This window comes from Hylobates moloch, unplaced genomic scaffold (genome assembly GCF_009828535.3).
Source record: "Hylobates moloch isolate HMO894 unplaced genomic scaffold, HMol_V3 SCAFFOLD_6, whole genome shotgun sequence".
NCBI classification, from domain to species: domain Eukaryota; kingdom Metazoa; phylum Chordata; class Mammalia; order Primates; family Hylobatidae; genus Hylobates; species Hylobates moloch.
Genome location: NW_026652281.1, coordinates 96,541,612 through 96,567,474, shown reverse-complemented (window position 1 = coordinate 96,567,474; position 25,863 = coordinate 96,541,612).

Here is a 25,863-nt window from a genome sequence, read left to right as displayed (position 1 = left end):
AATCTCAGCAGAGGTGTAAGAATTAATCTCACTGAAGGTATTACTGCTAGCATATGTAGAAGAGGGATAAGAAATGAATTCACAACAGTTCACTCTTCCATGACTATCTTAAATTTCTTCTTTGCATAGCTACCTCCCATTCTTGCTTTCCTTCTCCTTCCTTTTAAATCATTGCTTTGTTCTTTTTTCTTTCATGGCTGCAATTAGTGTAGTAGAATTGGTAACTCCTATAAGTCATTGGCCTGACTCTATAACATCTACCAAGCACCATGTTAGCGAGTGTCCCACAGGAGACTTCATTTGTAACCTGACTCAAACCTCTGCCCTCGACTAACTCCTTCTCCTGATTCTCCTCGCTCCACCTAGATTAGCCTTGTCTTAAAATTGATGCAGAAGGTACTTTTTAAAATGATTTTAAGAATACAAACTTGATTCCTTTAGAAGACAACAAAAGGCTGTTTTTCCTATCCATGGGTAACTGTCTTTTTTGTTTCTTTCAGTCTAAAGGCTCTCATATTCTTATGTCACTGCCATATTACAACAGACAAAATCATGGAATTTTGGAGGAAATAAAGTTCTTAGAGATGTAAGTGGAGGGAAACTGAGGAAAATATCAAATCATTTGTAATTTTCTTCACACGCAAAGAAAATAAAGCCACTTTGAATGCAATTCAAGTTTTGAATAAGGATATTTAAAAGTTCCCCATTCTGATTTAGCCTATAGTTGTGATTTTCATAAACTACTCTTCATTAAAAAGCTAGTCTGACTCCATCTGATATTACGTCAGCAAAGGATGAACTTCTTCAGATTTACTCATTTCTTGATTTGTATTTTAATGATGCTCAAGCCATTTTACAGTTCTAAACAAGCAAAAGGTAATGTTTAAGGAAAGATTACAATGTATTTGTACTTGTTTTAAAGGAAACAAAGCCTAGAGTCTGCTCTAGGATAATGTTTATGTCAGCCTATAGATTTTTACATCAGGCTTTTGGATTTTTCTGTTGTTCTTACTCTTTTAGATTTGTTTGTTTGTTTATTTGTTTATTTATTATTTGGAGACAGAGTTTTGCTCTTGTTGTCCACGCTGGAGTACCATGGCACAATCTCGGCTCATCACAACCTCCACTTCCCAGATTCAAGTGATTCTCCTGCCTCAGGGCCCCGAGTAGCTGGGATTATAGGCACGCACCACCATGCTCAGCTAATTTTGTATTTTTAGTAGAGACGGGGTTTCTTCATGTTGGTCAGGCTAGTCTCGAACTCCAGACCTCAGGTGATCCACCTGCCTCGTCCTCCCAAAGTGCTGGGATTATAGAAGTGAGCCATCATGACCTGCCGATTTTTTTATTTTCTTACTTGACTGGCCGTTTTCCGATAATTACAAGCACTTCAAAACTAAAACTATCACAGAAAATTGTAGTTACTGTTTTTTTTACATAAAAATGTGTGATTTTCCTTGACATTCCTAACAAGTTTTCCTAAAACCATTCTAGATGTGCAAATAATTATCTTTCTTTCTTTCTTTTTTTTTTTTTTACTTTAAGTTCTGGGATACATATGCAGAACAGGCAGGTTTGTTACATAGATATACATGTGCCATGGTGCTTTGCTGCACCTATCAACCCGTCATCTAGGTTTTAAGCCCCATATGCATTAGGTATTTGTCCTAATGCTCTCCCTCGCCTTGCTCCCCACCTCCGACAGGCCCGGGTGCGTGATGTTCCCCTCCCTGTGTCCATGTGTTCTCATTGTTCAACTCCCACTTATGACTGAGAACATGCGGTGTTTGGTTTTCTGTTCCTGTGTCAGTTTGCTGAGAATGATGGTTTCCAGCTTCATCCATGTCCCTGCAGAGGACGCGAACTCTTTCTTTTTTACGGCTGCACAGTATTCCATGATGTATATGTGCCACATTTTCTTTATCCAGTCCATCACTATGGGCATTTGGGTTGAACAACTGTTTATTAATGAACACTACTACTACCAATCCACAAAGGGAAAAACAATTTTAAAAAATCTTAGTGTTCCGTATGTAATGTAAGCATTTTTTGATACATATACTTCAGAGAAGTTGTCAAAAGTTGCCTATTTACTCTTGTATATTGCTACTCACATATAATGCGAGGAAGCTGATTTATAAGTTCTTTGAAGGCAGGGACCAAATCTCCCTTCCTTCTCTGAGTGTGCTTAATAGGGGCAAGAACATATTGTCCATTTATATGCCCTCACTGCAGGAGCCAATGAATCTTGAAGTTCTTAATATAGACAATATAGTTTATTTGGATATGAATTCAATTTTGTTGAGACAAGGGAGCTGCCTTCATTTCCCTGTGATCACATGGCTTTTAATTTTAAGATGCCAGGGAATATCTTCCTTTCACATTCTTGCTTGACAAGAAGTGATAGAAAACCACAGGACCAATATAATTATTACAAGCCAATCCCAGGCTTTTCCTCCCTTGATTCCCAGCTTGTTTCCATTTCATGCTCATTTCCGCTTGGTATTCAGTGATTGGCTACATAACCTACTCACTGTCCTTCACCCTGACTTAGATTTGTTGCTTGCACTTTGCCATCTTGGTTCTAACCCCACTTTCCTTGAGGCCTTTGAACTCTAATTAAATCTTTCATATTCCTGTTCCAGACTAACTTGGTAGAATATTTCATTCCATTTTTCTTCATTGGCTCCAACTGCTGTCTCTAGATTACAGATGTATTTTAACCACTGGTGAAAGCAAAGATACTTGCAGGAAATCACTTAATGTGTTCCACACATCCTTGAGAAGTCACAGAACTCTCTCTGGTAGATCTCTATTTATTTTTTAAATAAAACTTAATATATATTTTGTTCAGACAAAAAATTTTGTCATACTTAATTTATACAGCTTGAACTTTCCTAATGACACTGTTGACTGTTGCTGGTGAAGTTGTTAGCAAACCGTCATGTCCCCTTAGTTTTTTTTTTTTGCTGAGACAGCTTGTCATTCTATCACCCAGGCTGGAGTGCAGTGTCGTGATCATGGCTTACTGCAGCCCCAGCCTTAGGGGCTCAACAGATCCTCTTGACTTAGCCTCCCAAGTAGCTGAGACTACAGGCATGTGCCATCACGCCTGGCAAATTTTTATATTTTTTATAGAGACAGGGTTTTGCTATGTTGCCCAGGCTGGCCTCAAATTTCTGGCTCAGGTGATCTGCCCACTTTGGACTCCCAAAGTGCTGGGATTATATGCTGGAGCCACCATGCCCAGTCTGTCTCCCTAGTCTTAAGGATGAAAAGAATTCTATGAGGTTCTCTTATCCTTCTTCCAAAACTCTTACATCCTCACTATAGTGAAAACAATACCATATATGTATATATCTATACATCTAGCCTAGGAACAACTGATTATAACAGTAACATTTTACAATTAAAATCTGACACATAGAGGAAAATTCCATTATGAGAAGGCAGCACAACACTTCAAAATCAGGTTAGGTTTTTATTTAAATGGGCCTTTCTCAAATGCATCTTGATCACTGAATAACATTAGATACTGTATCAACTGATCTTCTGAACAAACCAAAAAAATCCTCATCAGCAAACCAAAAAAAAAAAAAAAATTCATACCTACTCTCCTAAGTTTCTATGAATAACAAATGACATAACAGCATAAATCACAGAAAAATGAGTCTGTCATGTGGTCAGTGCTTAATATATATGTTAGTATTTATAACCATAAATCAGAGTGATAATAGCAGCTAAGACTCAGAAATCTCTATGGGTCAGACACTTGTAAATGTTTTAATTCATGCAGTAATCCTATATGGCAGATACTGTTTCTTGCAGGAGAAACCCGGGGCACTGACAGGTTACACAATTTGCACAACCAATGTAACATTGTGAAAAAGGACAGAAGCAGGATTCAAAGTTAGACAGTCTGGCTCCAGAGCCCTTTGCATGTTATTATGACTCAGCACCTCTCCTCATGCTTGGAAAGTTAGCAAACATGGGCAATGGGTAACTCCAAAGACAAGTGTTTGTAACAGGTTCTGGAACTTGGCAGCATCATGTGGAAACACCGAATCTTGCTGAATTATAATTCTTCTAACAGTTTTAGCAGTTGCAAGCCAGCAGTGATGCTTATCATTGAAGTATTGGCTTTTATGTGCACTGTACTCTGTCACACGGATTTAAATAAGATAGACTAGCTCCCATTTCAGAACAATTAAGTCAATTGAGTGTAAAGGCCACCTCCACTCCCACCCTGATACTGGGTATGTAAACAATATTGATTTTAAGTTTATAGATTGAATAAACTGGAAGCCAATTGAAATTTATAGAAAATAATTAACTATAAGATGATTCAATCAAAAGCTCATTGAAAGTAACTAAAGTAATGGAAACTATTGATTGTTACAAGGATTGATCAAATAATCAAAATAAATTTCATTTAATCGGGATTTAATTGGACAATACTAAAACTGAATAAAAGTCAATGGAAATGGATAGGATGGTGTCTGAGTATATATTTGTATTAAAAGTCTTCATTTAAAAACATAAACTGTTATTTCATGAGATGCTCATGTCTTTCCAGATGCCTTTGCATATGTTTCCTTTAAATTTGTATATAAGAAGAAAAGGGTGGCTTTAAATTGATACTAAGTTTTAATCAGATTCAGTAGATTCAAAGTATTTTAAGAGCTGAATTTCTATAGTACTTTGAAAAATACTCTGAATAATTCAGTTATAAAAATTTCTCTTGAATGTATTACAACCCCTTAGAAGGCAAAATTCTAAAAGTAGGACATACAATATTTTCACCTACTTCTCATTTCCTTTTTTATTCCATCACTTTTTTTCCACAAGAGAGACAATTTTACTTTAAGAATTCTAGAATTTTTCTTATCCTGTGAAATCTAAATCTCTCCCTATAGGCTTAATTAAATTAACAGATATTTGATCAAAGTAAAGAAGCATAAGATAATAATTAAATCGGATAGAGTCAGAAGCCTTATGGACTTAAAAGGGTATAGGCTAAGATATTTCACAGATCTTGTTTTGTATCTTAGGATTGTTACAAACTAGCTATGTGGCATTGGGTAGTTTACATTTTGTATGTCCTTATTTATCATCTAAAATAAAGTTTTGCCTTCTCTCCAGGCCAATAGTGACGATTTGCCTAAACACTGTGTGAAATGTAACCCAATGTCTTGCACATAAGGGGATACTTCTTGAATATTACTCCCCACTTTCTCTTCTGGAGATTTGAATAGAACCAAGTTTGACTATTTCTCTTTCTTTCAGAATGCCACTTAAATATCTATTCAAGTAAAAAGGGCATTAGGAATGCTTTATGATCACGTATGCCCTCCTGAAAAAAAAAGCTAGGATTTTACCCTGGCTTGAATTTTGGGTGGGACAATAATTCACACAGTGTGTAGCAATTCTTGGAAGAAATGACATACATAGTGAAGTAATGGCATGAGTATTGGTAGCAAACTGGTCCTATGATGTGAATTTTGGCTTTCACATTGTTTTCTTTTTATTCTAATTTTAAAACTTTTTTTGTAGAGACAGGGTCTTGCTTTATTGCCCAGACTTGTCTCAAACTCCTGTCCTCAAGCGATCTTCCCACCCAGCCTCCCAAAATGCTGAGATTCCAGGTGTGAGCCACTGAATCTGGCCAGATTACTTTTTTTTTATTAGCTTTTATCTTCGTATGAATTCCATTGAAAGCAAAGCCTAAGATAGGATTTGGGTTCAGATAATTTTTGGTTTTATTTTGTTTGTTTGTTTTGTTTTTTGTTTGTTTGTTTTAGATGCAATCGCAGAAACTCAGAGTGAAGGAGCAGAGAGAGCCAGACAAGGACCAAGGCTACAAAAGTGTGTGTTTGAAGCTGGCAGCTACTTGGAACAACTGGATTCACTCCTTCTGAGTATCCTCTGAAGAACTGAAGAGAAGCAATCAACATTTTCTTCTGATTGTCCATCAAGGTCTGGTTAAATTTAAAGCCTGGACTCCACTGGTTGAGGAATACCCCCGGGGAGTTAAATTTCCTATACATCCAGGCTTTGCCTGATTGAGACTGAACCAATTTCCACGGCTTCAAAGAAAGATCTAAGGCAGCAAAGCTGAGACCTGACAGGTGCTTAGGTAACATGTCATCAACGTGAACAGAGGACTGTCCACTTCAGCAGCATCAGATAACATCAGAGATTTATGACTTTTGACATGGAAAATGATAATATTTTATGAAGTTAAATTGACAGCTTTGCTTGAAAAAGCAAAAGGAATGACAGTATCATGCTTAAATTAATATAATAATAGAAATTAGAATGGTGATAATAATTATAGCTAATTCTTATTACGCACCTACTATGTGCTAGGTACTAGTTTAAGCCCTTGATCTGTGTTTTCTACCTAATCTTTACAAATGAATTTATTTCCCAACCTCAAAATTTGAATTCCCCAGTCTTCCCTATCTTAGTAACTATCTGCTCCAATCTGCAGTGGTCTGGACAAAAAATCTTGGTTTCACCTTCAACTCATCCCATACCCTAGGTGGGTAAGTGATGTTGGCCCTATGTTTCAATTATATTTTGAGACTGACCATTTCTCATCTCCCTCACCATTACCACTTTGGCTCAAGCAACCATCAGTTGCAACCTGTTCTTCCTGGCTTGTCAGTGCCATTCCTAATCCATTAAAGCCTATTCTCTCCAAAACAGCCACAGCCACAGTGACTCACTGAAATCTCAAGTGACATCATGTTTTTCTTCAGTTCAGTACTGTCCCTTAGCTCCTCATCTTTTTCAGAGTAAAAGATTTTGATCCTTGAAATCACTTAAAAGACCCTCCATTAACTTTTAATGTCACCTGCAACTCTATCTTTCTGCATCTGCTCTAGAGGCTCCGGATTCTGTGCTCTTTTCGAACACACTAAATGCATTCCAGTTGCAGAGGCTTTGCTGTGGATGCTGTCACCTATAATGCCCTTCTAGTCTGGACTGCTCACAACCCGATCCCTAACTTTAATCACTTATCCTCTCAAATGCCTCCTTCACAGAGAGAACAGCCTGTATAAATACAGCCTATATAAAATGTAAACATTCATCCATTTCTACATTCTGTTAAGAGAGTAAACCCCTACTCATATCTATGCTCTTATAGCCTTTTAAATAATGCATACTAGCACCTGAACATTATATATGATGTTTTTTTTTTTTTAGTTTATTGATTATATAATTCATGCTTTGAATATGTGCTGTGGAGAACCAGGACTTTGCCTTTTTGATCATTGCTGTGTCTGCAGACCTTAAAATAAAGTCCTTCACAGAGTAGGCACTTTATTCATGTATTTTGAATGAGCAAATCACCATTTTATGAGGTAGGCACTATTATTCTCAAAATTTACAAATGTGGATAATGAGACACAAATAGATAAGTATTGTGCTTTGCTTAGCCAAGGCCATATACCTGGTAAGTGGAGAGATGGGTTCGCATATAACTAGAGGCCAAGTTCTTAAACCGAATGCTAATTTTGCCCCCTTCAGATATAGCATGCTCTTCAATTTGCCATAGCCCCCAACCAGCACACTGTACTCTTTCATGTTATCTGCTTGACCCTTGTTGACTTTAGGTTTGTAATTTCAAGCTGAAATAATAGAAGACACAAGGAAACTGTGAGGGATGAAAGACAGACTAGATTAGGACAGGAGAGAGAGAGAAAAAAAAGAGAGGAAAGGTCAACCAGTTGTTTTAGAGGAAATTTAGCTCAAAGCTCTAAAATATCTATGTGTAAATGTGTGTCTGTTGCTACCATTAGTAGTATTTTCAGAGTCTGGAAAAGACACTACACCTTCAAATCCACATGCCCACAGACTTACACAGAACTATTTCTTTCCCAGTGAAGCTTTACTTACTATAGAAGACAACCACTGCATTCTTACTGGACAGAGAGTTTTGCATTTCTCAACTAGACCATAAATTCTTTCTAAATTTATGTATGACATACTAAAGGCTGCTTAAATCCTTTTAAATTTTATTACTCGATTGAAACTTTCTCATGAGACATTTTAGCTTTCATTGCCCTCTGCCTAGGAGATCACTGTTGTCTTATATCTGATAGTTTGCAAAGGAGTCTAAATCTTTAGTAGGTTTTATAAGTGAAATATCTTACTTGACATTCATTATGATATAAAACTATTTACAAATATAATCAAATCACAAATAGACTACTCTCAATATATAGTTCTAGGAGAAAGTTTTATAATTATGTAATTATACATATATGTAATATATACATTACATATATACATAATTTGGGAGCCAATTCTGTAGAATTTAAGTCATATTGGTATATTGTGAATGAAATGCAGAGCAATTTGTTATTTTTCTAATCAATCTGAGTATGGTAGATTTCTACTAAGCCTTTGCTGTACTGTGTGGTTGCCTGGAGCCTTGTGTATGTCATCATCACAACTTTTTTCTCTTTTTCATCTTGAGTTAAGATAGTTGTAGAGTATGTGTGAGGACAAATATATAAGATAGCTTTTGTTGTTCAAGTGTTCTACATTCTCTGGTATATGCTACTAGAGTAGAAAGAAAACTAATTATGTTCATCTAGGACTGTGCTTTATAATCATATATTCAAAACTGGACAAAAAGCTTCCTAATTCATCTATGTTTCAATTTGTGCAACATTACAGAATTAATGTGCAACATTATTATTTGAAAGTATACATCTAGCTCCTAACAGTGTGAAAGATGAAAGTAAAGGAGAAAACAAGGTACAACAAAAAATGTTATAGTTAGATGTATACTTTTGAATAATAAGTTCAGTTCTGTCTGTATGTCCTCTTTATAAAATGGTTAGGTTGATGCTACATAGAAACCATACATTGTATTTAAACTTAGACATTTCCTACAATTTACTGTCATTGGAATCAACTTCATGAATTGAAAGATTGACATTCTATGAGGGGAGAAAACGGTTTGCTTGATTTGCGTGTGTCTTGCTCACGAACATGCTCCAGTGCTTATCAACGAGTTTTGAATATGATTGGAACTCAATAAATACTTATAAAGTAAATTAATGAGTAGAGGTATGGATGTTGCCAGTGAGTACCTTGGCAGATACCTGCTTTCCATGATAGTAGAAGCCTACCCAGGGCCATCACTACTTATGAATAACCCAAATTTTAACACTAGTTGTGGTTGGTATGTGGAATAAAATTTAGACTTGAACTCAAAAAATACAAGGTCTACTAATATTACCATTAGCACAAATATAGGACTTTTCATGATATTAAAATAGTCAGTTTAGAAATTTCTGTTTATATCTTAAAGCTATAGGTGTGCTAGCTAAGTCTCCCATAACATAAATGCTCTCCCTCCTCTATGTATTTCCACAATTTGAAGAAACAGCATAACTCATCTACTAGTCCAGATGCTTGCCAGGACCACAGATTTTTATGATCTGTGCTAGGTACTAAGCACACTCCATATGCTATCTTGTTAAATTTCGGTTATTAAAAGGAAACCCAAATCTATAATTGTAACATAACCATTATCATTCATCAAAAAATCTAACTTAATATAGCGAAGCAAAATATATTCTTTGGAGAAAATTTCAATGATAATGTGACAAAATACCAATCTCCCAATATATCATACATAAACTCTGTCACATTCACACGCACACACACCACCACCACCTTCGATAATCATTGTAAACATGAGTTTTCCCTCTCCAGTTTTTTTTTTTTTTTGTATTTAACCTACTGACTATGCAACCTTCATTCTTTTGGCTACAGTAGTCAAATCTGTATAGCAAAGAGGGTAAGAGTATTTTTTTCATAGGATTTTTATGAGAATTAAATTAACAAACTTACATAATACACTTAGCAGAGAGCCCCCCAAAAATCAGATGTTGAATACATTTTAAATATGATCATGATAATTTATTATTATGTAGACTTTTTATACAGAGATTGGATATTTTTTATTCATCAATTTTTTTTACCAAAAATACACGGTGAAGATTTTTTTCTAGCTCTTTAAATATCTTTCCAAAATATTATTTCAATGTTTGCTTAGTATTACGCTATATGAACAGATAATTTTAATGAAATCTTTCTTGGTGGGTATTTATATTGTTTCCAAACTTTATCTATCACAATTTTTGCCGTGATTAATAATCTTAGAAATGAATGTTCATAATTTTTTTAGAACATTTTGGAACTGATACATAGAGCCAATTACAAAGAAAAATGTTGCTATTTACTACTCACCAAAAGTACAGAAACATACTCTTCCCACCATGTACTATAATATGACATCATTTTGTTTTAAAGTGTTCAATAATTCAGTATAGTATCTTGTTTACATAATTCATCTTTCAAAAATTTTTAAAGAGTCTTTAACGTAATCTGGGGACTTTTGTGCCTAGATGCATACAAGACAAGAGACAATGAGAGGGAGTAAGATTATGAGCTTTTACTCAGCTTCACCCTTTTGTGTGATTACAGTCTTTGTAGTAATTATGACATTAATGGCAGTAGTAGAACAGTGGTGATGCCTGATGCTGATGGTACAAGTAATAGTAGTAGGTCATATGAGCTACTATTAACTCTGGTCTCACCATGTGTTAAGATCTTAACATCTATTACCTTATTTAACGCCCATGTAATCCTTTGTGCTGGGCACTATTTTTATACCAATTAAAAGAATCTAAACTGATTCCAAAAGAAACTTATTTATCTAACTTAGGCAGTTTGACCAAGCTTTTCATATAATAAAGGAGTTCTATAGATTGAGAAGCTATCAACCTCATAATTTATATGAAAATCATAGGTTTCTTAATTGTTTTGAATTAATATTTTTGTTATTTTGATATATAGAATTTATTTTATTTTTCTTATTTATTTATTTATTTATTTATTTATTTATTTATTGAGATGGAGTTTCACTCTTGTTGCCTAGGCTGGAATGCAATGGCACAATCTCAGCTCATTGCAACCTCCACCTCCCGGGTTCAGGTGATTCTTTTGCTTCAGCCTCCTGCGTAGCTGGGATTACAGGTGTCCACCACCATGCCCAGCTAATTGTTTGTATTTTCAGTAGAGACAAGGTTTCACCATGTTGGCCAGGCTGTTCTTGAATGCCTGACCTCAGGTAATCCACCTGCCTCGGCATCCCAAAGTACTGGGATTACAGGTTTTCTTTTTTTAAATACAAAGTGTCAGTGTCATTCTGTATTAAACAGAATGTGTTCCCTCTCTAGTAAGTCCTTTCAGAAAATTTTTTGTCTGTTACTTCACCTTTAGATTTTTTAACACTCCTGATTTTTTTCAGGGTGTAGGACAGAGAGTGGTTACTTTCTGTAGGCAATAAAGACCTTTACATTTTTTACTTTATTTCTCAGTGGTCTACCTTATTCTATGCTTTCCTCTGCAATCCATTCTGGAAACTGTCTTTAGATTAATCTTTGCAAGATACTTCTCAAGAACTTACAGCACTCTCTTTTTACTTCTGCTTGATTAGGGGAATTGATCACAATTCAATTTTTATCTTCTGACTCTTGCTTATATTTCTCTTTGGAGTATATGCTGCTGGTGTTCACCACGTCCTCAGAGACCGTCACTCAATGCTCACTCAATGGCTTCCAGATGCAAGCACCGCTGATGGCTTTTTCTTTTGCTTTCTTGTTTTTTTTTTTTTTTTTATTGTATTCTTGCTCTGTTGCCCAGGTTGGAGTGCAATGGCACAATCTTGACTCACTGCAACCTCCACTTCGTGGGTTCAAGTGATTCTCCTGCCTCAGCCTCTTGAGTAGCTGGGATTACAGGTGCCCACTACCATGCCTGGCTAATTTTTGTATTTTTAGTAGAAATGGGCTTTCACCATGTTAGCCAGGCTGGTCTCAAACTCCTGACCTCAGGTGATCCACCCGCCTTGGCCTCCCAAAGTGCTGGGATTACAGGCGTGAGCCACTGCGCCCGGCCACTGGTAGCTTTGTCAAAAGAGACTTTTGACTGTCAGTAGTTGATCAGCCATGTTCTTGTCAAGTTGGAAGTGCAAAGGAGAAGCACTTAGCCAAGGACAGGTGAGAGCTTGTAGATAAATAACCCAGGCCCCATCTTCTGAATGAGACAATGGTTTATCTAGGGAGCCCTGCGGTGCAAAAGCAATAACCTGTAAACTATGCCACCCTTTATGGATTTTATTACCCTGTCTCATTTCTCCAGTCTCCCATAGATGCCTCCTGGAACCCCATCTTAACAAATTGTTTGCACCCAAATCTTTGTTTGAAAGCCTGTTTCTAGGATAACCTAACCCCGGAGAACCCCTCTTCTGGGCATGGTCTTTATCTTCTCTACTGCATTGGACATATCATATAATCCTTCTGAGAGTCTCCTGGTTCCAAGTTCACCAGGACCTCGACTGATTGCTCTCCCTGGGAGTGACTCAGGCTATCCAGAGGGGGTCCTCTCCTTTTGCCACTTCTTTGCAGAAAAGTTGACTAGTCACACATTCCTAAGTGTCTACTTCCCTTGTCACTTCAGTATTTGGGTGAAATATCACATCGTGAAGCCTGGGATCTGTTATTTCAAGTAGCTACTGGAGCCAGATGATGCACTTTAAATTGCAGGGAGTGAACTTCCTTTGGGATGAATTTAGATAAATGAGAAACAGGAGATGGGGAAGGTTCAGACACATAAATGTGTTGGGATCACTTATAATCAAAATAATTTTACAAAGGCTGGTGATGATGTTTCTCAGAGATTGACACCCTTTCCCTTGAGTTACTTATGAATCGACCAAGAGAAAATGATTCTTGTACCTATTATATGCCTACCACAATATGAAACATTGAATGGATTACAAAAGTACTCCGAGTCAGGGGGCTGGATATTTATTGTAGCTGACATTGACCTAACCTAGGAAACACATTATCAAAGTGTATAAGCTCTCTAAAGAGTAGTTCTTACTGTTATTATTTTAATGGGGATTAAAATTCTTAAAGAAAACTAAATAAGTAAATAAATAAAGGAAAGTTATTAAATTGTCCACAGACTGTTTGTATTACTTCTGTTAATACTTTGGTTGTTATGTTATACACTTCCAGGAATTTTTCAGTGTATATGCATATAATGATGTCTTATATAATTTCACATCTGCTTTTTTCTCACTTAACATTCTTTTCTAACATAATTAAATAATCTTTGATAATGTAACACTTAACAGCCTACAAAGTATTCCTTCTACTGAATATGTATTAATTTTTTAAACTAATCATGTATTGTTAAACATTGAAGATGTTCCTGATTTTTTATTAATAGAAAAAACAACACTGTGATAAATACCCTCCTAAAACACATAGATTCACACAGCTATAATCAGTTTTTCAGAAGAGTTGTTCATTTTTTTGAGAGTTGACTGTGTCATTTTTAATCTTGAATTATAAAAGCAATACACCACGATAATGATGTTAAGAATATAGCAATCATTCTAACAGAGATGTTACTAATTTTGCACCTTATCAATCTTATCTTCTTAGACCCTATAACTGCTTATTCACATGGTTAGGCTTTTAAGGTAAACTATTTATAAACTCATTAAAAAAATTTTTTTTAAACATATAGTTCTGGTGTTGCTAGACGTACTTGCTTGCCACTATTTTTAATGTACACATCACCTTCAATCAAGTGTTTGGGCCATGATTGATAACTATTCCTCTGTTGTAAGATATTTATTTAGACGTATTCTAACATTTCATTATTATAAATAACCACAAAATGTATATAAAACTTTCTTGAATGCTTGTTGTTCAGTGTTAATCATTGTTTGCATTTTTGTTAAAAGTCAGTCATCATGAAAAATCCGAGCTGTTCAAGGGATAAGAGAGAATAGCCTTATAAGTGCCTATTTTTTAGATGTTAGAATCAGTTTTTGTTGGCTTCCTACACAAATTCCCTCTAAAGACAGGTGACAGTGGCACTGTATTCCAACAACATGACCTGATCAGGTTGATTTCACTTTATATTGGATATGGAACTAATATTGTTTAGGAAAATCATTTCTCCTTCTCAGTAGGGCGGGACATAAAGCAGTGAATGCCTGTATTTTTTATCCTGTACCATACAGTAGCATATCTCTGCTCAGCTGTGGGCTCAGAACTATTTGCTATGTGCACAAGGATAGCCAATAAAACAACCAAAACCTGTTATCATTTATCTTGATTTGAAAGAGAGATGCTATTTCTAGGACGGACCTGAAATGTCACTTTTGCTGTACTCTTTGTACTATAAAGTCAAACCTTTGCCAAACTGCTTATTATGTAACAGAAAAGTTAACTAAAGTTTATTGACCACATGCTTTCCTTCATGTTGTTAGACAAGTCATGTAAAATTACCATAACACCAACCCTGTGAGATATGTGATATAAACTTCTTTTTACTGAAGACGAAGTTCTGTCTCTGAAATTTAAACTGCCAGCTACAAAGCTAGTAAGTGCAGAATTAGAATTCAAATCCATTTTAATTCAGTCGATAAATATTAGTCCAAATGTTATGAAAAAAAGTTCTGAATACTCTAAATTACAAGCAATGAATCTAAAATTTTCTGAACACTACAAACATCATTGGGGATACAATAAACACTTTTGTATCTTTCCTTATGATTTTATGCTGTACATATCTCCACTCCATTTGTTGTTTACTTCAAAGTGATTGATAAAAATTCCTCTGTAATTTTTTTTCCAAGTCAAATCCAGTATAATGACTGAAAAGAATTGAAACTGCCTCAAATGACACCAGGTAGTGTTTACTGAGTGTGGATATGAGACAGGCACTGTGTAGCTGCTGTACAAAGAACAGCACACATAATCGATTGATTACTTAATTGACAAAGGCAATTTGGTCCCTGTCTCTGCCAGTACCCGGCCCCTGAACCAACACTGCCCACTGGAGCAAAACTAGACACAGAAAAGAGCAGACCCTCCCTGCTCCCTACACTGAGCAGTCACATCTGTCTGTGTGACCACACACAGAAAGCAAATATAGTCCTCTGTCCACAAGCGACCTACCCTCATGCTAACGCTACCACCAGCACAGCCCTGCCCACAGTAACCAGTAGAGACCCACTGCCCCCCGGAGCTGTGCTGCCTCTGCTGCTGCTGCTGCTGCTGCAAACATCTGCACCGAGGCCAGTACCCTGCCACCCGCTGGCACTGTGCCATAGCTGACGAGTGTGCAACCTGCCGTACTGCTGCCGGTGCTGCTGCTGGCATGTATGAACAAGGATGGATTCCACTAACACCGCCCTGTGAAATGCTTCGGCTGGCAAAGTCTATTGGAGTGCCGGGACCAGAGGTCTGGGAGCCCCTCGGCACTTCTAGTGCAGCAGGTTCCTAATTTCAAGGAGCCAGAGAACAAAGTCCACTGATATCAGTTCCCCAGAGTTAGAGCGTGCAGTCCAGGAGTCCTGAGTTGAGCCTGGACCCCGTTTAATCCTCCAGAAATGAAGCCAGTTGACTGAACCCACTTATACCACAATCAAACCCTTAAGGTTAGCAAATAGGGTGAACAACAACACCAAAAAAAAAAAAAAATAATAATAATAATAATAATAATAATAATAATAATCCAAATGACAGCAACATGAAAGACTGAAGGAACACCAGCCCCCAAATTTGAGAAAGAACCAGGACAAGAACTCTGACAACCCAAAAAAGCGAGAGTGCCTTCTTTCCTCCGAACCACTACACCAGTTTTCCAGCAAGGGTTCTGAACCCGGCTGAGAAGGCTGCAATGACAGAAATAGAATTCAGAATATGGATAGGAATGAAGATCATCGACATGCAGGAATATGTTGAAACCCAATCCAAGGAAGCTAAGACTCACAATAAAATGACACAGGAGCTGACAGACAAAATAGTCAGTGTAGAAAAGAATGTAACCAACCTGAAAGACCTGAAAAACACACTATAAGAATTTGTTAATGCATTCGCCAGTATCAATAGCAAATAGACCAACCTGGGAAAATAACCTTAGAGCATGAAGACTGGCTTTCTGAAATAAGACAGTCAGACAATAATAGATTAAAAAGAATGAAAAACAATGAACAAAACCTCCAAGAAATATGAGATTATGCAAAGAGACCAAGTGTGTGACTCACTGATGTTCTTGAAGGAGACTGGGATAATGAAAGCAACTTGGAAAACATATTTGAGGGTATCATTCATGAGAACTTCTCCAACCTAGCTAAAGAGGCCAACATTCAAATTTAGGAAATGTGGAGAACCCCAATAAGATACTTCACAAGAAGATCATCAGATTCTCCAAGGTCAAAATGAAAAAAAAAATAGTTAAAGGAAGCTAGAGAGAAAAGTCAGGTCACCTACAAATGAAAGCCTGTCAGACTACCAGTAGACCACTAAACAGAAACCCTACAAGCCAGAAGAGACTGGGGACCAACATTCGATATTCTTAAAGAAATTTCAGCCAAAAATTTCCTATCTTAAAGACTACACATTGAGTACAGTGTACACTGCTTGGGTGATGGGTACACCAAAATCTCAGAAATCACCGCTAAAGAACTTATCCACAAAACACCACCTGTTCCTCCAAAAATCTATTGCAATTAAAAAAAAAAAAACAGGAAAAAAGTTATATCTGGCCAAACTAAGCTTCATAAACAAAGGAGAAATAAAATCCTTTTCAGACAAACAAATGCCAAGGGAATTTGTTACCACCAGACCTACCTTACAAAAGCTCATGAAGAAATCACTAAATATGGAAAGGAAAGTCTATAACCAGCCACTACAAAAACACACTTAAGTACGCAAACCAGTTACACTATAAAGCAACCATGCAAATAAGTTTCCATAATAACGAGCTAACATCATGATGATGGGATCAAATCCACACATATCCATACTAACCTTGAGTGTAAATGAGCTAAATGCCCCAACTAAAAGGCACAGAGTGGCAAGATGGATAAAGAAGCAAGACCCAATGCTACACTGTCTTCAAGAGACCAATCTTGCATGCAGTGGCACACATAGGCTCAAAGTCAAGGGATGGATAAAAATCTATCAGGCAAATGGAAAACAAAAATGCAGAAGTTGCAATTATAATTTCAGACAAAACAGACTTTAAACCAACAAAGATAAATTAAGACAAAGAAGATAATTACATAATGGTAAAGAGATTAATTAAACAAGAAGACCTAACTATTCTAAGTATATATGGACCCAACACAGAAGCATCCAGATTCATAAAGCATGTTCACAGAGAGCTTCAAAGAGACTTAGACTCTGAGACAATAATAGTTGGGAACTTCAAAATCCCACTGACAGTATGAGACAGATCATTGAGGCAGAAACTTCACAAAGATATTTAATACCTGAACTCAGCACTAGATCAAATGAACTGAATGGACATCTACAGAACTCTCCACCCCCGCAAAATAGAAGGAACATTCTTCTAATTGCCACATGGCACATATTCTAAAATCTACCACACGATCAGACATAAAACAATGCTCAGCAAATGCAAAAGAACTGAAATTATAACAACCACTCTTTTGGACCACAGCACAATAAATTAGAAATTAAGTCAAAGAAAATCACTCAAAACTATACAATTAAATGGAAATTGAATAACCTGCTCCTGAATGACTTTTTGGTAAATAATGAAATTAATGCAGAAATCAAGAAGTTCTTTGAAACTAATGAGAACAAATACAAAACATGCCAGAATCTCTGGAACACAGCTAAGACAGTGTTAAGACGCAAATTTATAGAATTAAATGCCCACATCCAAAAGTTAGAATGAGCTCAACTTAACAACCTAAGATCACAACTGAAATAACTAGAGAACCAAGAGAAAACCAATCCCAAGTTAGAAAAAAAAAATAACCAAAATCAGTTCAGGTGCAGTGGCTCATGCCTGCAATCCCAGCACTTTGGCCAACATGGTGAAACCACATCTCTACCAGAAAATAAAAAAATTAGCTGGGTGTGGTGGTCCACACCTGTAGTCCCAGCTACTCAGGAGGCTGAGGCATGAGAATCGCTTGAACCTGGGAGGTGGATGTTGGATGAGCTGAAATCTTGCCACTGCACTCCAGCCTAGGCAACAGACTCTGTATCACAAAAAAAAAAAAAAGAAAAGAAAGAAATAACCAAAACCAGAGCTGAACTGAAGGAGACTGAGACACAAAAAACCCATTCAAATGATCAACAAATTCACGAGTTAGTTTTCTGAAAAAAAATATTGAAATAGATAGACCACTAGCTAGATTAATAAAGAAGAAAAGAAAAAAGATCCAAATAAACAAAATTAGAAATGACAGAGGTTTGTTTTTAAAGATCCAAGATTTGAAAATCTTATTGTAATTAATAAAAGATAACATTTACTTCCTATGCTAAATTGCATTTTAGCATCTACTGCTTTATATATAAAGAACAAAATGAAGGCCAGTTAACTTCAAAGACTGCAGCATATTATTTTGAGTGACCCACAGAAATACAAACAACCATCAGGGAATATTATGAACAACCTTATGTACAAAAACAAGAAAATCTAGAAGAAATGGATAAATTCCTGGACACATACACGCTCCCAAGACTGATCAGGAAGACATTGAATTCCTCAATAGACCAATAATGAGCTCCGAAATTGAAACAGTAATAAATGCCCTATCAATCATAAAAAAAGAGCAGGACCAGACGGATTCACAGCCAAATTCTACCAGACATACAACAAAGAGCTGACAGCATTCCTGCTAAAACCTTTCCAAAAAAAATTGAGGAGGAGGGACTCTTTCCTAATTCATTCTATGATGCCAGCATCATCCTGATACCCAAACCTGGTGGAGACACAAAAACAATAAAACTTCAGGCCAATATTCTTGATGAACATCAATGCAACAATCCTCAACAAAATACTGGCAAACTAAATCCAGCAGCACATAGAAAAGCTTATTCACCATAATCAAGAAGGGTTTATTTCTGGGATACAAGGTTGGTTCAACATATGCAAATTAATAAATGTGATTAATTACATAAATATAACTAAAGAAAAAACCCACATGATTATCTCAATAGATGCAAAAAAGGCTTCCTGTAAAATTCAATACCCCTTCATGTTGAAAACTCCCAATAGGCGGAGGTTGCAGAAAGCCGAGATCACACAATTGCACTCCAGCCTGGGTGACAGAGTAAGACTCTCTCAAAAACAAAAAATACCTCCCAATAAAATGGTGTTGAATAAAAGTACTTCAAAATAATTTTCTGGTTTCTGCAAGTCCTTCTCTGAATATTAACAAAGATAAATGTCTTTTAAATTTTGATATGGCATAAAAAAGAGTGTACAACCTATTGGGAGAGGAAGTGACAGTGGCTCTGAATTTGAGGGATGAAGAAGTTTGAACTGGACCTGAACAAACCCTCTTAGTGTCACTGGACCCTGGGGAGGAAGTTCTGCTTTGTAACTTACATAATTGAACTCAGACTTTTGTTGAAAGCCAGAACGTGAGAGATGAACTTAAAAATGAGAGTATATGATTTCTTTCATAGAAAGTCAGAGCAAATTGGTCAAAGCTGCAGACCAGCAAAGAAACATGATCAAAATGGTTTGGATTATTTTAAATCATAGAATCCCAGGAAACATTAGGGAAAGGGCGGTGTTCCTGGAATTGATAGAAAATACCTGAGGTGCAGCATATGTAATCTGTCAATTATTTTTAAAGTGGTTTGAAGAAAGATCATGTGATAATAGTTGCTATCATTAGCTTCAGAGGCTACACATTTTCAAATGACTCTTAATTGTTCCAAATATTTCTAGAACTTCTCTCTGAGATGTTTTTCATTACTTTTTACTTCAAATTTGTAGGTCCCAGCTTGATCATTCATCAGTTCTACAGACACAGCACCCCATGGATAGTCTCTGTTTCCAAAAGTCATGTCTTCCTCAGGGAACTAAAACTGTTTCTCCCAAAACACTCAAAGTAATATACTGCTGTCTCTAAAGTGAGTTGGCCTTCATTTTGTCCTTTACACATAAAGCAATAGATGTTAAAATACAATCTAGCATAGAAAATAAAAGTTATCTTTTATTAATTAGAATAAGATTTTCAAATCTTGGATGTTTAAAAACAAACCTCTTGAAAATAGGGAGGAATAATACAATTTGAATGCGTATTATGTGTCAATCACTCACTGTGCCACAACATTCACATAGATCATCATTTTTTCTTCTTAATTTTCCTTATTACCTCCAGGTTAAATGGGTAAAACAAGTTAAATAAAGTCACATAACAATGGGTAACACAGGATTAAGTCCTTCTTCTGTTCTGCTGTAAATACCATTTTCCCTTCTATGTAGTACGTTGCCCTATAGATAATTATCATGTATATCTGATGAATATTTAATATTTGTTCAAGACTTCATTTTTCCTTAACATTATGGTAATAGTATGAGACAGAGATGTTAAAATCTCTACGTTTAGTCTTAACTTTATTGAAATAGGCTTTTAGTCTATAGCTACGTTAAATTTATTTCAAAAACTACCAAAAAGAAAGATGTGTAAGTTCTTAAAAAGAATATTGTGCCTGCTAGTTCTCTCATGATATTTCAAAATATGAAAAATCCAGTGTAGAAGATAAATGGCAACCTAGAAAATATGTCTTAATTCCAAACATTAAAAATATTCGAATTAGTATTTATCAAGTAGAAGCTATTTTCCTGGAACTATTTCATGGTTTATCAGTAAGGAGGCAAACCATGTGTAAATTTCACAGTATATATGAATCCCTTGAGATTGATCCCTGTGCTTTGTGCACGTGTGTGCACATGTGCACTCATGCATTTGTGTACCTGTATTCATGCACCTGAAATGAAATGAGACAAATGCTGAAGAAAGCTGTCTTTCATCTTCACAAAATGCCCAAGAGATAGAATTTTAAATTTATCTGACAGTTTTCAGATCTTAGCTGTGCTGAGGTATACAGAGAATGGCAAAATTTCAGAAACAAATTTCTCTTTTTGAGGATAAAATAGAGAAAGAATGAAGAGAATACTAAGAAAATAAATGAAAGGAGGCGAGAGAGAGAGAGAGAGAGAGAGAGAGATTAGAACCTGGAGGATTATGGTATTCTTTCTGTGTTCAGTGCATTTTAATATACTATCATTTCAAGAGAATTTACCACAAATATCTACATTGATCTCCAAATGTAGTCAAATTCATATTTTGTTGTTGTTGTTGTTACCATGAGCTATTAGATTTCAGGAACTGGTAAAAGATGCATTATAATTCAGATTACAGGTTACCTCTGGGGACGTTCTCATGAGAGCCTGTGGAACACCTCATAAAAGATACAATTAATTTAGTCCATCCTTCATATTTATCAAACAAGTATGCTGAAAGCCAGTGATTTGTCTATGGGCACATAATGTTTGCACGTTCTGTGACCCAGATTCACATTTGGCACTAACTCCTGGTTCAGTTCTGCTAATATCACTATTCCTTTTCAATGCTCCATTGCAGATAATCAATATAAGAGCCTTGCTTTGCCAATGACACAGACGAAATTCAGTAGAGTCATAGAAGTATAATAGCATGTTTTAGTCAGATTGGTGCTGAGGCTTTTTCTTAAGTGAGGCTAGTCAATTGCCACTCTTACACTGATTAAACTAGTCCTTTATTCTAATCATGTCCAAGATGAACCAAACAAGATTACCCCCTATATAAACATATCAAATGCTCTGTACTAATGTATCCTTGAGAGGTCAAAAAGTAAATAGATGGATATATAAAAAGAGTATTCAAATATGAATGTCAGATCTATGAATTGTAAGTCAGTCTCTGTTTCTATGTTTGGTCTTTATCCTTGCATATTCAGAGAAAGACTTGCAGAGACCAGAAAATTTCAAAGATGTGGAACAATGCTTATAGAGCATTCTTAAAACTGGATAAGACTCTTTGAAGAAAAATGTTATATAAAAGCAATCTGCAGAAGTGTGTGTTATCAGGTCAAACTTATAGGAATGACTCTGCATTTTTGTTGATATTCTTAAGTTTCATTAAATGTGTTAAATAAATTTTGAAGAATTCAAACTGGAGTGAAAAACACATCTGTCTCATATATTCTGTAATAAAAAATAAAGCCCGACAGAATACAGGAGAAGTTATATCACCTTAATTGACTGCATTTGTCAAGCATACATTTTGCTTACTATTTACAAGGTATTATAAATACAAGACATTTTTGGAGCCCTTAGAAGTTCAAGAGACCGGCAGATTAATAAATACTACAATAACTTGCAACTGCTGCAAAGGCATGTGCCAGTTACCATATATTTTTGTCAGTCTGTGGTGGGGGGTCGTGTACAGGGGAAATCCACTCACTTTGAGTGGGTCACTGGAGCCTTAACCTTACCTCTATTAATCTGAGTCTTCAAAAATATGTAATATTATTCCATTAGACCCTTAAAGAAAGGTCTTTCTAGTAAAAGGGAACAACCTTTGCAAATATGTTCAGGGTTTACATGTTCAGGGAATTATTAATAGTTTGATATTCCTAGAGGAGGATAAATGTCTATGAGAAGGCAAAAGAGATTAAACCATTAGAGTAGATAAATTGGAGGCAGTTGACAACTTATTATGCTATTTTAGGAGCTTTTGCTATTTTTCTGCTGTACAGTTTTAAGTTGATGAATTCAGGCTCAGATTGTCTTGCATACATTCCTAGGAACTTTCACCATATCCCAGTTGCATCTAATCTCTTCATCTTACATTTTTAAAGTCACTCTATGAACAAATAAGTTAGGCACAAATTGTGCTCATTTGTCTTAAAAGAGCATGTAACATTCATGCCAAAAGCCGTGTTGCATCCCCTTCTCTGCCCACTTCAGCACTCTTACAGTGGGCAGCTCTGTACTGTCAGCCCAGGTTCCCACTTGAATGAGGCTTTTCTGCTTCTGTTTTCTCAGAAGCTATGAAAGCCAGCTGCTGGAGGTAGTTCACACAAAATGGGAATAGGAGCCCAAGGATATGTACTGTCATCTTTCTATCCCTTGGAAGGATTTCAACATGCATTCTATACACCTACTTTAAAGAGACTCTGATTGGATTGAGATCCAAAAGACTACTGTAGTAACTAACAGTAATCAGTTCAATAACTCACTCTATTAACTTTCTTTCTGTCCCTGTCTCACTATCCCATTTCCCTTGCCTGGCATTCTCAGAATTATCTCAAAATAAACTATCTACGTTACAAGTACGTGTCTCAGGCTCTGCTTTCAGGGAAACCAAAACAGAGAAGAATAGAAGCCCTCTGAGGACAGGAGCCATATTTCATGGCCAAGTATGATGAGTAATAGCTTTGTAGTGAAATACAGCAGGGATTAAATGCATTGCTTTTATTAAGTAGGCTGCAGGGTCAGAATTAGGAACAAATTGCTTATTAAGTAGGCTGCAGGGTCAGAATTAGGAACAAATAATACCATTTTCAAATCATAAAGAAAATGTTTTTACACTCCAAAAGATATTTGTACATAAGTTTACAGTCTGTTCCTGCTCTTGAGGAGTTAGTTTGTAGTTCTGCTTTCAATTTAACATGCTAGGCAAAGGAAATTATTAGGTATCTAAAGCATGTTCAAATCCAAATCCTTCAATGGGTAAAATGTTGTTTTTGTTTTAAAATGATTTTTGAAGGTACTAATGATGAGGCCTCTATTAGTGATGAAATTATCCTATTTTAATTGGCTAAACAAGTAAGTATTCTCCGAATTTGATTGTTAAGCTGTTTTTTTTTTTCAAAAATTGTTTAGCATACAATTAAGAGCCTAAGACATGGTAGACTAGTAGGCATTATGAATGACATTATAGATGAAAATATACTTTATAATATTATCAAAATTCAGTGTAATCTTTGTAGATTTTAAATTCATTGAGAAATCTATTAGGCTTCTCTAGAGGGACAGAGTCAATGAAATACATATATATATTCTGAAAAAGATGTGCTTTTATAAGCACACACATATATATATATAAAGGGGAGTTTATTAAGTATTAACTTGCATGATCACAAGGTCCCACAATAATCCCTCAGCAGGCTAAGGAGCAAGGAGAGCCAGTCCGAATTCCAAAACGGAAGAACTTGGAGTCTGATGTTCAAGGGCAGGAAGCATCCAGTGGGGAGAAAGATGTAGGCTGGGAGGCTAGACCAGTCTCTCTTTTCACATTTTTGTACCTGCTTATATTCTAGCTGTGAGGGCAGCTGATTAGATTGTACCTACCCAGATTAAGGTGGGTCTGACTTTCCTAACCAACTGACTCAAATGTTAATCTTTTTTGGCTACACCATCACAGACACACCCAGGATCAATACTTTGCATCCTTCAATCCAATCAAGTTCACACTCAGTATTAACAATCACAAGAATAATGGCAGCAATATTGACATTGGAAACATTGTTTTACTGACAAGAAATCTTTCATCTCTATCTTCAATCAAAACTAACATAATAATAGCTACAAAAAAGAAAAAATAAATTTTTCTATTTCCTTCTAATGATGCAGTAATAACGATGAGATTTGCATTAACAAATAAGGAATAAAGCACCATTATTTCCTTTCACCTAATTAATAGGATATTTTCTTAGTTTATTTTGAAAAAAATAATATGCAAGTGGATTATTTGTATTTACATACTGAGAAGGAAGTTGAAACTAAGAAAAAATAGTTTCTTAAAATCAAAGTGTATCTTAGTTGGAAATGCAGGTAAAGAGGGCTGTACAAATATTTCAGCTCGTGATAGGAATATACATATATATATAGAGAGGGAGAGAGAGGGAGAGAGAGAGAGAGACAGACAGACATACAGACAGAGAGAGAGAGAGACAGAGACAGAGAGAGACAAAGTCTTGCTCTGTCGCCCAGGCTGGAGTGCAGTGGCATGATCTTGGCTCACTGCAAACTCCATCTCCCAGGTTCAAGAGATTCTCCTCCCTCAGTCTCCCGAGTAGCTGGGATTACAAACATGCACCACTATGCCTGGCTGATTTTGTATTTTTAGTAGAGATAGGTTTTGGCCATGTTGGTGAGGCTGGTCTTGGACTCCTAACCTCAGGTGATCCACCTGCCTCGGCCTCCCAAAGTGCTGGGATTACAGGCATGAGCCACTGCACCCAGCCAGGATTATATTTTTCAAGATAAAATGTACATGTATAAGATGGCTGAAACCTTCAAGTTCTGAAAAGTTAAGATTTGTAATAGAAAGGCCTGTAATTAATCTCTGTTGTCATAGCAACCCATTGTGCAACCATAGGTAGTGAAAATAAATGTAGCATTTGCATGTATTCCTAATGGCATGTAATAATTATACATATTCATATACATATATGCATGTAAATATACATATGCATGTGTATATATCCATACAAGTGTACTTATGCGAATACTTGATACCTCTCTGTGTGTATAAGTGTAATGTTTATTTTCTCTGAAAATTTTCCCAACCTCCAGGTAGACCTGATCAGGATTGCTCTGCTGCTTCCAATCATCCTTTGTTTTCAGCAGTAGAACACCAGGCATCATATTGTGTTAAGGTAGGTTGTTTACATATTTGTCTTTCATTTCTATATCATAAACTCTTTAAGAACAGACACTGTGCCTTAATATTTTGGTGCAGTGACAAAATTTAATTAGGCTATAAAATTGGAAAAAGCACAGATATTGCATGATACTGAAGGCTTAGAACCATTTTTCAATAGTCCAAATCATCTGTTTTTCTTGCAGAACTGAATTATTATTATTATTATTTTGATTGTTATTATTAATAACACCATAATATTTCAACTAGGACTATTA